Below are 12,610 nucleotides of genomic sequence, written 5' to 3'. Positions count from 1 at the left end.
CACCCCAAAATGAACATCATGCTGTATTGAAGAAGACTTAAAACTAGCGATTGAGACCATAAACTCATTATGAAAATGTTTACAGAGGGAATAAATCAAGCGAGAAGTAGATTCATCTTCTCATAGACTTACAATCCAGCTTCTTTTTGCAACCAGTGTAGTCGCCCCCTGCTGGCCATTACAGAGAGTGAAGGATTAAAGCACCTCTGCATTGGCTTCACTTTTCTGACCCTGATATTGTTGCTGCAGTAGCCTACATTGTGATATGTAGCCTCATTTAGAACACTTGTTATCCAGATTTGGTTACCTTGAAAAGTTTGTTTCTGGATCAGGTTGATGAAATCCAGAATGAAGATGTATTAGCTGATCCTGGACAGCAAAACAGGGGGTTTCAAATTCTGGATAATTCTGATTCAGAATAAATTTTTTTAACAACTTGGCCAACCAATGAACCCTGCGAGCACATACTGTTATTTCTCACTGTGTGTCAGTTTCGGCTCCAGCTGTGGTTCTCTTTAAGTAAAACATAGGCTGCATATCATCAGTACGTGCCTCCAGATCTTATAAATCAGGCCCCTGAAGGCTGCGGCCATGTGAGCCGTGACAAACAAATTCTGGTTTGCGCCTCCTATGAGCTCCGTGTTGAGAAAATATTTACTGTGCATGTAAAGTACGTCCAGGGGGTGGCCAGTTCATGTCTGCTGAAGGTTAGTAACAGCGGACATCTGGTGAAATTGTAGCCTACAGCTGTCGCCAGCCTGACATCTCCTTGCTCTCAAATTTATCTCCCGCCACTGGGACATCTGCGTACGACATGCCAACCATATCAAGGACATATTTGCAAACTGTGGAGGTTGTTGGGGACACTGGCTGACACAAAAACCCCCAGGGCTGCTGCTGCTGCTGCTGGGCGGAGGGGGTCACTCACTTAGCGTCAAGACATCACATTCTTCCCTCCTGTGCCGGAGGTCAGGCTGGGGGACAGTTAAAGGAGGGCCGGTCTTTAACCAGAGCACAGACTGACATCTTAACCTCACTCATAAACTGCTCCACTTGCTGAGGAAACAGGCCCTTGAGGCAGAAATGGCCACTGCTCAGACCAGTGTGATTAACATTCTTAAAGGATAATAACACTGTTTTGACATATGGCTCATGTGTGGTATGTTTTCACACTCATAGACGGTGGTTTGGTATGGTTTTGTATTTCGGAGATTGTTTGGTTCCCATTGTAGGCTGACTAAAGGACGGCAAAAAAATATGCCAAAAAAAATCGTTAAAACACGCCAATCTTTGTGGTAGAAGTGTTCAAATTATTTGCGTATGAAAAACAGAAATACCACACTAGAAAAATACTGAACTACAATGATTTAAAATGTACTAAAGTAGAATAACAGAATGTTGGCAATACATGTACAACACCCCTGTCAGTGTATTATTAGATCAGTTTTTAAGCTAATGTGCTACTTTACTGTTGGTAAATGTGGAGATGATTTGAACTTCTTTATATACTTCTGGGAAACTTAATCTATAACAATGCATCACATTTTATTGAATTACCCTTTATGTATTGTATGTACAATCTTAATCTTTAAAGTAACTAATAACAGCAGTAAAATAAATGTATGAGGGTAAAAAATGTTATTCTTGAATGTAGTTAAGTAAAATAGTGGCGAAATACTCAAGTAAAAATGGTTAAAATTAGTACTAAGTTAAGTTACTTATCATCAATATAACTTATTTCCTTGGCAACCAAACAAAAATCACTTTATTGAGATCACAGTGGCTGAAAATCAGTTACCTAATAATTAAAAAATACACAGTGCTTAACAAATTTATGAGACCACCTGTCATAAAAACGAGAAAACATAAATATTTTAGAAATCTTTCAAAGGCTGAATTCACCTTTTTATAGCCAGATTTGAGCCGGCTCACTGACTCAAATTAATCAAGCATAACATTCAACCACTAAAACTTATTTTTCTGTTCAGGAATGCAAATAAATAATTATAATTTGACATCTTAATCAATAAAGAATAGTGTGCTTCATTATTTTTACAGGGTTTTTTTGTAAAACATTAAATTTGAAAATTCAAGGATAACAATAATAATTATATTTTAGCAGTAAAAATATAATTTCGGTTAAAGAGCTTCTACATACTGGTGTATTAACCATTACAGAAACAAAAAAAAATGATTCAAGTAAATACTAATGCTGTTAACTGTTAGGACAGCTGTGGCACAATAAATTAGTAAAGCACCGTATATTTTGTTATAAGAGTGGCAGTGGCTCTTAATGTTAAATCTAAATATTAAATGTAAATCTGAGGGTTAATATTTAGATTCAACATTTAGCGTTTACATTTAGATATAACATTTAATATAAAACTCATATGTGATATGCATTTCTGCCTTAAATGTGTGGAAAATTAGCTAAATATGAAGAAAGTGAGCTCAATATTTCATTAATGTCAGCAAAAAAAAAAAAAAAAACATTAATTAAATTTTACATTTGGCGCCCCATACATAATGTTCTTTAATTTAACATTTTCGGGACCCATTGTGCCATCTATAGAGAATAATAATAAATATATGTATTTTAAGAGTGGATGTTTCTTAAGACAATTGAATCAGTGAAATAAAAGTATAATAATAGTATTTTATGATTTAAAAGAACTTTTTATTTTGCTTTTACATTGCCACTGACATATCTTAAAATTGACATTAAGGAACCATACCACCGTTTCACACGCAGTATATGAGCATCCTCCTGTTTCAGCACTTCATTAAGGCTGTATGTGAAAATGTTGGACAGGAATATTCCAGTCTTTGTATAATTTTATTGGTATTTTTTTATCTTAACACTGCTGGCATATCTGTTATTTTTGGAAATATTGGAATCCCCACTGGAATGTGAAATAAAGTTCTGTGGTTAGAATAAAGCTTGGCTGCACAACATGAGCTTGTAAACACGGACCCACCAGTGGATCTGGCAGGTTAAACACACAGTATATAATTTCTGCTGCTAGGGATCACTCAATCAAAACAACAACAAAGAAGGACTTTAATGACGTCAAGCAGGATGCACCAATCAGACCTCATCAGCCCTCATACCGATAAAGATAGCTGGGTGGTGAATATTGGTCGATACTGAGTAGACCCAATTATTAATTACTTTTAATTATTGTATGTTCAATGGTGTGGAAGTGACTGGGAGCATTAATTTTCTTTTATGTGTAAGGCAACATCAAGCTTGACTTAAACATTGTTTTCCTGACTTAAAACAAGAACAAAATGTAACAGTAAAGATAAAGTTAAGCTGTGTAAATAAAAATAGAATTTAATAACTTCAGCATTCTGAAAACAGTGTATATTTATAAAAAGTTTATCATCTTGAACACAAGATATATTGTCTTTGTACAGTTCTCATATGTCAAAGGATTAGCAAATTATTGTGTTCTATTTTCTTTAGGTTTTAGAAAATGTCCCACCTTTTGGGGCATTACATGACTTACAATTACTCTCTGTATACAATATAATCTGGTGCTTCCCCAGGCGACACAATGCAACAGACTGTAACCTTGAATAAAATTAAATATTTCTCTCTGTTTTGATGTGGATATACAAAACTCAAAAAAATATATACAGTCATGAAAAAAAATATTAGCCCTTGTTTTCTTCAATTTCTTGTTTATTTAAATGCCTGGTACAACTAAAGGTACATTTGTTAGGACAAACATAATAATAATAATAAAAACAACAAAAATAGCTAATTAAAGTTGAATTCAAGAGTTAATATGTAGCCATTTTCCATGTTTTTCTTGATAATAACCAAAATCATTATCAAGAAAACCATGTAAAATGTCTAGAAATCAGCTCTTAAATTAAACTCTGATGAGCTATTTTTGTTGTTATCATTAAACAAATGTACCTTTAGTTGTACCAGGCATTAAAATGAACAAGAAATTGAAGAAAACAAGGGTGGTCTAATAATTTTTTTCCATGATCGTATATAACATAGGTCTCATCGTTTTAGACATTTTAATGTCGAAATTGTACACATTATACCTTTAAGAGGATAAAAGTATAGAACATTAACTTACCTGATAGGTCTCAGGTTTAATCCCAGGCTCATAGGACATGATTAGACTGACAACAGTGCCAGTGCTGATGCAAGCTAAAACAAATATTGATAGTCAACATCTTTAAATATATCTCACTGGTGTATATTCTAAAATATACAAAACACAACAGTACTTTTCCTATGGCTGCATATATACTAGACAGACAAGTGTTTCCCCCTGTTGGCAAGAAGGTGAATATTAAACTGTAAACTTAACTATATGGAATTTAAAATTGATTTAACTTATGACAAACTGGTGTAAATCATAACTCAGATATAAATCAAACCCACTGCAGCAGCAAACAAATATTATCATGGGCATCAGATTGCAGACAGCTATGAAGTGTATGTGTATGAGGATTTTAATATGAATGTGGGTTTAGTGTGTGTGTGTGTGTGTGTGTGTGTGTGTGTGTGTACGTGTCTGAGGCTCCTGCCGGTGCCCATGCCGACTCATTCTCCTCTGTTGCAGCCTTTCCAGCAGCCTGTCATCAGTGCTTAGTCTCACCGCCGCTGACCGTCTGCCCAGCGTCTAATGGGGGCATCCTAAAACAAGGAGCTGGGTGACTGACATGGCAACACAGATTGGCTCTCACATACTGTCTAAAATGTGGCAGAGAGAGGCAATCATCAGTGAATAGTGCTCATCTAATGTTGAATATGTGCCAGTATGGTGATTTTCATCAGATACACAAGCTGCATGTACAGACTGGAGCTGCAGCTCAGTCAGCTTGACACTTGACATTTTATAATATAATCATACTCCTACACACTGAGGTTTATTTAAATAATAATTATAGATGAAATCTCAGCATGGATATTTAATTTTTTGGTAACCATGCAGTATGTCTATACAGGAATATAAACTTGAATACTTAGTACTTAGTACATAGTTCTGTCAGGGCAGCAATTACTTTAAACCTGCATTCTTTCTAATGGCCAGCATAGGGTGACTCCAGTGGTAACAAAAAGAAGTCAGTTTGTATGAAAGTCAATAGCAAAATTAGTCTACTTCTCACTTGATATTACGCCAGTAAACATTCTTATAATGAGTTTATGGCCTGAATTGTTAGTTTCAAGTCTTCTTCAATGAAGCATGGTGTTCATTTTGTGAATTACACTCCCATTTAGAGCAAACTAGACGGTTAAGCAGGGAATGATTTCAGGTGTGGCTACTTTACCTTACAGATCACTACCACAATGCACAGTGTGTTTTCTTCTTCGACGGAACTTAAAAATATCTTGTTCAGTGTCCGTTTGGACTAAAAGACACTCTAAGGAGTCGACTGTTCATTTAGAAGAACACTTCCTTGCTAACCAAGCTATCCACCTAGCACTAGCATTAGCTGATGACGTAGCAATAGTCCAGCTCTAGATTCTGTGCATGTACAGGTTACAAAAAAACAACAACAATCTGGCACTGTGAAACTAAAATGGCAACAGCTAAAATGTTAAACTTGAGGCTTTAAAGCAGCAGTCCACAAACGTAGCTACATCCATTATTATTATACAGTGGAGCTAGCTTAGTGTAGCATATTGCTAGCCTGGCTACATGTCCACAGGAGGGAAAAGGCAGACCAGGATGCAAAATTAACTTTTGTCCACTGGCTAAATGGTTAGTCGTGTACGTACATTTTTTTTTACCAGTCCCTCAACATATTATATTACCATTGTTTGTTTGGCTGGTGAGTGAGGCCAAACAACCACATAGCTACTTACATATTTTCCCAGCATTTGGTTACTACACATATAATATATATGCATATTATACATACAGTATAATGATTTTGGTTATTATCAAGAAAATCATGGAACATGGCTAGATATATCAGATCTTAAATTAAACTGTTATGAGCTGTTTTTGTTATTATCAATATATTTGTCCAAACAAATTTACCTTTAGTTGTACCAGGCATTAAAATGAACAAGAAACTGAAGAAAACAATGGTCTAATATTTTTTTTCCATGACTGCACATAACAAAAGGAAAATAATTATGAAAGAATAACAACCGCTGCTCAGATTTCACTGTACACAGAAATAAAAAGGTATCAGAGTCATATAAAGGTTGCACATTTCTTGAATGTCGCTCTCAGCTTTTGTTTTCCATAATAAGAATCCAGGGTGTGTTCTGGGCTGTTACATTCTGCATAGTTGGGAAGGTTAGTGGATTTGACAGTTCTCCAAGTGTCCCATAGCCCTGAGTTCAGCGAACTCGCTCCAGACACAACAGTGACAGCTGGGGGAGGGATAAATAAAAACAGTGTCTCTAGCTCCATTACAAGTCAGCAATCCAGACAACAACCCAGTAGCCTCTGTGCGCGTTTGTGCCGACACATCCACATGCGTGAACAAACACATGCACGCTTCTCCTCACACATTCACTCCTTCACACTTACTGTATTCACCGCTGGGAGGGCAACAGATGGAAAAGCGAGGGAGGCGAGAAGAAGGGGAAAGTGCCACAGAGTATAATAAATGCTGTTGGACTTGGCCCGTTAGCAACCAGCATTCCTCTGACAGGTGTAACATGTTTACCAAACAAACAAGCAACGCACATGTCGCAGAAGTGAAAATGGTGACTTGAGGTTGCATGACCTGTGAAAAGAAGCCTGGTATCCAAGATGGCATATCTTTGAGGGCTTTGAAGGTATTTCGGAGAGACGAGAAGACTGCGTGCCACACCAGGATTGCAAGAGTGTCTCGCAGAATTTGTCTTATGTTACTCGCCCCAAGCATCCCAGGCAGCTCTGGTTGTTAGCTGGGGCCATCCAGGGTCACAAGCCCTGATGGGCAGTTTTAAAGCCTCTCACTTTTCTGATCACATTCCACTTCAGGGCAGAGGGGAAATCATCTCACATCACAATCAAGCAAAATAACCACTTGGACCTGTCAAGGCAGACATGGAGACTTCCGATGTGACCTTGACCTGCAACAAAACCACTTGTACCGAGCAAATCTCTCCATGTTCACTGGCTCATTTGTTAAATTGTGAAATTAAATGTCCCATATTGTAAAAAGAAAGGTTTAAAATGTCTAAGTGCTATATCTATAATGTGAAATTCCACAGAGAAATGCACACAGTCCATATTCAGAAACTGTGCCTTTAAACCAGCCGTCAGGTTGTGATGTCACAACTTTACAATATATAGGTAGAAAATGCTGTTACAGTGTTGTTACAGTCATTACCTGCCTGCAATGATGGTAAGAGGGAGTGCAGATGCGAAAACTGTGACAATTTACAACAAAATGTTTGTCAACATTTTCTACCGTGACAAAGACAAGACGATGACGAGACGCTATTGCTGTCAATGTACGCAAACTCTGATTACAAATTATTTGACAAAAAAAGGTGAGACTAAAAACATCATGTTCTACTCCAGTTCAACTCCAGTTTAACTCCAGTTTATCGCCAGTTAAACTAGTTGAACTGGAGTTGAACTGGGGTCTAGTGTGTGTGACAGTGGGTGAGACCAAACTAACAACTTGCCAAAATATTTTTAAAATATTGTCTTCTGTGATCAGAATAAAAGTTTTTGAATATAAAACATCACTGAATGTTTCTTTCACACAGATGACACAGATACTTTTAGTATAAAAACATGTTTGATTGACAGATTCAGGTTGTTTTTTCTCCATATTTGAAATAAATAAAAAATATTTACCATAATCTTTTTATTTTCATCACCTTCCACTTTCTCTGAAATCTGTCTCTCTCTCTCAAACACACAGACACGCAGCAGAACATCAGTAGGACTCGAGTCACTGCAATGCTGCATTCTTAATCATTCAATCTGTGTGTTTCATCAGATAATGATAAAACAAAATTTTGAAGTTTGATTAAGTGATAAAATTGTTGGTTTTGGCTCAACTAGATCAACTTAAATGTTCAAAAAAGGGACATTTGATACAGGACTTCGACTAAATAATAAAAAAAATATCTGACAAAATTAAAACAACATTAGGACTAAAAGTGATAACTAAAGGTTTAATAACAAGTAATGCCTTTTTGTTGACTAAAACCAGAAAGAATTTTAATTTAAAGATGAGACTAAATCGAAAATTATTTTCTTTTTCTCTTTGCTGATCCTGACCCACTATCAGTCTTAACCACAAAATATAATTTAAGAAATAAAATTAAGAATTAAGAAAAATCTCCTCCTCTCTTTTCCATGGAAAACTTAAACAGAGGCTCTTCCAGTCCAGCATCAAATAAGTCTGTGCTCTGCGACAGATATTAAGAATATCAAAATCAATCAAATCAAATAGCCTCATTGTCATTATATAGTTAACTATACAACGGAATTGGGAGTAACATTGCTTAAGGTGCACAGTAAAAGCAATCAAAACAACAAAACAAACGAGTAAAACATTTAAAAATATGGTAGAACACCGAGACTAAACACGGACAAAAACAAACAGGTGAAGTTATAAATAAATATAAAGATAAATAATGAGACTAAACACGGACAAAAACAAACAGGTGAAGTTATAAATAAATATAACGATAAATAATAACCACTGAAAATACCACAAATTTTATAGACAAGGTAGAGTCTTGCACAAAATAATTGTATTGCACATATAGGTTTTTTTGCACAATAGGCATCTAGACTGCAGTTTTTGTATCCTGCTTTTTTTCAGCTATACAGAAATAGACAATCTTTTGGCTGATTGTCTCCTTTGCTTGTGTAGGCCATAAAAAGACCATTGAAACCACCTTGTAGTTGCTTTAAAACTGTTTTTATACACATCATGTTTGATGTTTTTCCAGAAAAAGTCGATCCATCCACCAGAGTGTGAGGAGAACTCAATTAAAGACTTATAAGGTTTTGTTTGACAGAACTCTGTGGCTGTATTCCTGTGAGAGGTGTGTACTAACTTCAGCCCATAGCCGCAAACTGCCAGTTGATCAGTTTGATGTTCTTCTGGTGGAAAATAATTGGAGTGAAGCACAAGCCATATTATCTAGCCCGAGGCAATGACTTACCTTTCCAGAAAGGAATGCAATCATTACCTTTGAAAGTCATTTATCTTGTGAGTCCATGAGCTGCTCTTTGACAAAGCTGTGCTGTACAGGAGGAAAATGTGATGAGAGTTTAATCACTCAAAGGCAACACACCCTCTTATAAAATATCTATCGCTACGACTTTACTGTGGTTCAAGTAGTTTCATAATCAATTATTATACTCTATTATTACATTAATGCTGTTATATGGTCAAATCAAATCTGTTATTAACTCAAATCAGCACTAATATTTTTTTTAAAATAATAACGATGAATGACTAAGTGTTACATGATAGATTGTAATTTATATTGATGAATGATCACCTCCTCGGAGCTCTACAGAATATTTTACCATCTTTCAACTTTTCTTTTTACTGCCCATAACTTTACTGTTTCATATATAAGTTACTGCATATTTCATGCATATTCACTGCTCTAATCAGCAATGTTTCCACCTACTTAACAATATCTGCCCACCACCAAATAAACGGATAGCTGGCAATTAGAGGAGCATTTAGCAGCCAAATAAATGGATATCTTTAGTATTTTAGAGGAATTCAAATCAAGTACACATCGTTTCAGCTGCTCCCAAGCAAGAAAAAATAATCAATGCTTCTTTAATGTAGAATAAAAAAGGATTAGGCCAAAACCTAGAATATGGCTGACTGCAGTTGGTCAATGTGATGTTGGGATTTTGTGGGCAATGTGTTACAGGAATAGTTAATGGTAGTGTCTATGATGTGAATATTTTGGATATTAATAATAGTATATCCCAGTAGGGATTCCCAGCTAGAGGAACAATAGCACTTTTGCACGAATCCAAGGTGGCGCCACGTACGTCCACCTCAGTGTGTTAGTGCGAACTGTTTTTTTGCACCAATTCACCACAGCAAATTCCATTTATACCTTCCATTTAACCTACTTAGCATTACAAACTATTCTGATTTGCACCAGTCAGTGCTTGGGCCCTGATTATTACCTTTGAAATTAAATAAAAAATGAAAAGTAAAAGCACTGTCCTTATGAGGCCAATGAAAACGTGTTTGAAAACACAGCACCGCCCCCTGAACAAAGTGTGATCACTCACTCCGTCACATACGCACCATGTGTAAGGCTGACCTTCAGCGGTCAGCCAAAAATACATTTTTCATGTAAGGTTGATGTTTAACTTCACATTTTTGACTATTATTTACTTATTGCATTGCAGAACTTTGGTCTCCTCCCTCTGACGGTGCGAGTCATTACATAAAGACTTTAAACGTGTGCTCCCCCCCCCCCCCCCCCAAGTTAACATGTCCAGCTTTAGCTAATGCTGTCCTTCACCCTACTGCGCCCACTAGTTAGTTCCCTTTGGCCTCTGTTCCTATACAGGTATTTTTGTAGTTGCTAACCAACAGAGTTCGAATGTGACGTAAATAGTTTTGCTATAATTTGCAAACTGAAAGTTGCAGTAACAATTATAAAACACACAATTTTACAATAATTTTATCCAAAACTTATTTAGACAGAAAACATACTTAAATATGCAAGATTACTGTGAAAACTAACCTCATGCCTCTTCACGGGCTAAAACGTAAAAAATTAAACTCCTTGACGTTATCTTTACAGTATAAACTCACTGAGTCAGTTTTACAATCGACAGGATCAAGTCTCTTTTTGTCCTTTCAAAATAAAAGTGTCCGTTATCACAACAGGCTTTTGCATAGTACTGTATATATATATATATTAGTTTGCACATTTATGCATGCAGCGATTAATTGATCAATTGATCCTTAACGTTACAGATGCTCAAGTTGGCAGGTTTCTTCCAACCTGAACAGATGTTCATTTATATGTAAAAGTCCTGCACTCTAGCTTTACATCAATCATGATAGTTTCATCTGATAAAAGTAAAAACTGAACACTGAAATGACAGCAACTGACTGCATATAACTTGCAAAAACTTATCTTACAGATTAAATTTTTTTTTCTGCTCAGCTGTAATACAAGGTTTGTTAAATGTGTGTGTCCATATACAGTACGTGTTATTTAAAAGAAATCTGGTGACCACATCATCCAGGACAGGACTTGTACAGGTTATAACTTTCACTTTAGTTTATATAAGTTGTTGTGAAAATAGTGTTTTTATCACAACAACTTATGAACAGATTTGGAACCAAATTCAGAATTACCTCTAAGATGCTTAAGATGTAATCGACCACAGAAACTAACATATTTGTCCTTAGATCAACACTGTTATCATCACTGCAAATCTGTCAGTTACGTAATTAGCTATGTATACTAAACTCACTGCACCATTACTTGCTCTCCGTCCTGTCGGTAATCTAAAGTACACACTGTACATTCCATTTGAAGAGCAAATCACAGTTTTAATTCTGGTGAAGTACCTTGAGGGCTGAACATAATAATGTTTAATGCTAAAAAAGAGCATCTGAGGACAGAGACGGATCACACACAGCACACCCACGCTACCTTCTGTCTCCTGCACGCACATCTGCACACACGCTGGCCCATATTCATTCTATAGGCGGACATTTAGGGCAAGTCACATCACATCTCGCCGTCAGCTGATGCTCTCAACTGTTAAAGGTCAACAGAAGACATGAGAAAAGGGGAGATTGGGACTTCATTAAAGTTCATTTCAAGCGTGCACGAACACGTATCATCTGAACAGCAAACAACGTAATCACAAACATTACATGTCAGGAAGTCCGTCATTACTTTAAATTATTAGTGACACAGCAGTCTTTCATTGTAATTCTGCTGCTCAATGTTTTTGGTAACTGCTTTACCTGCAGCTAAGATCAGTCATGACAATTAAAAATAAAATGATTACAGGTACAAATGTAGTCCATGGAAACCAAACATAATAAACACAGATTTTTTCAAGTAATGTCACAACTTTGAATCTGCAGGTGACCAAAATGCAAATCTGCAGTTTTCTTGAGGGCCTGAGCTGCATAACTTCACGAATGCTCATTTATCTGGCAGTTAATCCTGTTTTCTGAACATCTTTTACAACTTGAAGAGCAGAAATATGGATGAGGTGCTCCGCTCCAGGCCAGAGCAGTGCTTGATCCAGGATTAAAAACACGTCCTCACTCTGGGAGGAAACATGTTAACCCCTTCAAACCCTCAGGTTATGATACATGATACTAAAGGTGCTGAACTTAACCATATACTTTACCTTGTGGAATAACAGCTGCATGTGCTCCTGGGATGCTTTTACTTAACCTTGTTTCCTGAAGAGAAAACTTTAGAAGAGTCTAAATATGGCTGGCTTAGTCTGTCTGCGTTCACTTGTATTTGTCACTCATTTGTGAACCATTTTTTTACTGGATTGCAAATTTACTTTCGAAGTTTTAAAGCTACCATCCTTAAGATTTTCATGAAAATAATCCTGTCTTTAACACTATTCTTGGTTGCCATTCTTCCAACAATATCCATTCAATTCATTTAAATTCTGTCATTACCTCTCTTTAC

This window comes from Centropristis striata, chromosome 9, assembly GCF_030273125.1.
Source record: "Centropristis striata isolate RG_2023a ecotype Rhode Island chromosome 9, C.striata_1.0, whole genome shotgun sequence".
NCBI lineage: Eukaryota > Metazoa > Chordata > Actinopteri > Perciformes > Serranidae > Centropristis > Centropristis striata.
Note: the sequence above shows the minus strand (reverse complement) of the source record.